Source organism: Littorina saxatilis, linkage group LG17, assembly GCF_037325665.1.
Source record: "Littorina saxatilis isolate snail1 linkage group LG17, US_GU_Lsax_2.0, whole genome shotgun sequence".
NCBI lineage: Eukaryota > Metazoa > Mollusca > Gastropoda > Littorinimorpha > Littorinidae > Littorina > Littorina saxatilis.
In genome coordinates, this window is record NC_090261.1 from 54,551,208 (window position 1) to 54,553,707 (window position 2,500).

The window sequence follows — 2,500 nt, forward strand, 5'->3', positions numbered from 1 at the left end:
CAAACAGAATGAGGCAGAGCGATGTTAAGATATCAAATAACCAAAGGGAAGTAATCGCTCAATGCATACGACATGTGTAATAGAGTAAGCGAGAGTTGTACGGAACCTTTTCTCCTGGCACCTGAGAGAATAACAAGCATTGAAATGAACAAGCGACTTTCATCCTCAAAAAAGGATGATCACCGCAAGCTCATATGCTCAGGTGTTAGTTGGAGTACGTACGTACGTATGTACGTAGATCATATGTACGTAGGTGTTAGTTGGAGTGCCTTGGAGAATGATGAGCATATGAGCTTGCGGTGATCATCCTTTTTTGAGGATGAAAGTCGCTTGTTCATTTCAATACTTGTTATTCTCTCAGGTGCCAGGAGAAAAGGTTCCGTACAACTCTCGCTTACTCTATTACACATGTCGTATGCATTGAGCGATTACTTCCCTTTGGTTATTTGATGCCTCTTATAGGGCAATAGATGCAAAAATCAACTTTAATCGCTTTTATTGAATGAGAGAAATCTGCGTTGAAAACTGAGAGAGACTTTGAACTGCAGTATGCACACATGCACGGACTTGTTTATGTTCATATAAACAAACAAAAAGTATTGTTTTGACCCTCGCTGGGAGTCAGAGAGAAAAAAACCAATATGACAGCGACTCCTGTTCATGTTTGTTTATGACAATGTACTTAGCATCACTCACACAGCCTGCGGTTTAGTCTTCATAACTTCTGACAGTGTGAACACAGAACGATGGAAGCTTTGAAGTGTGTGTATATTTTGTCTGTGTCAGATTGCTTTATCTGTCAGCTCATACTTGCGACAATGACAGACGCTTTAACATGAGATGCGTTCAAATGTGTTCTTTTCTAATTAGTGCATGTCAGAGATCCATTAAGCAAACTGTATACATTTATCGTTACGCACATTGAGGAAAACGTTTTTAAGCCAACAAATAAATGATGGGTGGACATTTTCTCTCTTTCCGTCTGTTAGTCTGTCTGTGTGTGAGTTTGTCTGTCTGTCTGTCCGTCCGTCTGTCTGGCTGCCTCTCTCTCCCTCTATCGTTGTCTTTGTCTCTATCTCTGTTTCTATTTCTATCTCTGTCTCTCTGTCTTTCTGTCGCCCCCCCCCCCCCCCTTCCCCATATATCTTTTTTTTCCAGTAAATAATTACTGAACACATGTGTACAAAATATACGTACCGCGGTCCATTTAGGAAACAATGCGATTAGAAGCCAACAGGTGCAGACATCTTTGATTTGACACAAAGCTCTGACACGCGAAATACGGTCACTGTAACCGGGCCGGACCAAGTTCGTTTGAGGGGGGGGGGGGGTTTCCAACTGAAGGCAGGGGTCCAAAGTCCACATTTTTTTTTCTCCGAGAGGTACATTGGATGGCCAGGGGGGGGGGGGGGTTCCGGAACCACAGGAACCCCCCCCCCCCCCCCCCCCCCCAGATCCGGTCCTGCTGTAAGTACAGGTATGTTAGTTAGTGCGGCTTTATGCAGTTCCCATGTCTGTGCACACCTGTCACAAACGATCACCTTTTGACTACCCCCCCCCCCCCCCCCCGCATCCTTCTCTCTTCGTTAATTAAGAGAGAAAGAGAAGGAGAGAGACTATGTGTGTATAAATGCATGTATATATAGGAGATGTGTGCATATGTGTGCGTGTTGGGGTGTGTGTGTGTTGTTGTTGTTGTTGTGTGTGAGTGTGTGTGTGTGTGTGTGTGTGTGTGTGTGTGTGTGTGTGTGCGTGCGTGAAGCGTGCGTGCGTGTGTGCGTGCGTGCCTATACGTGCATGCCTACATGCCTACGTATATATACGTGCGTGCGTGCGTGTATTTTGTGTGTGTTTTTATCTCTGAGAATGAATACGTTTGCGTACAGTTTCATATACATCTTTTGTCTCTTAAAGCCATATGTACTCGATGACTATACACGCTAATTGCTTTACCAACAGCTGGAGACATGCTAAATTAAGTTCCCTGCAAAATATTGTGGTCTAGGACCCTTTCAATGTTGAGATATGTTAATTTTCATTTTGATCTGGATCGTCCTATTTATAGATTTGGCAACACATGTAACGTTGATGCAAGGGAGCTAACACCGCGGCTTTGTTGACATCCTCACTTTTCCAGAGGCAAGAACAAGCTGTAATGCATGTATTATGGTCCGCGCATGGTGACATATCGTCATTATATGGTCTTATGGTGCGTTTGACATCGATTATGGGCAAACTACACTTTGTAAACACGGGAGCGCGTACATATGCCTTTAAATTGAATCTGTTGGTTTATAGGCAGGTGCTCCACATCATTTATTTACAGATAACACACACAATACAGTAACAGCTTGCAATTTTGTGCTTTTCAGCTGACAGGGCTCAAGGCTGCTTTTGTTTTTATCTCTATTCTGCCTCTTAAAATCCGTGAATATATCATTAAACGGCGGAGCCGCTACATCACTTTGAACCCTTGTGTATGTGCGCTTTAAGCTGTAGA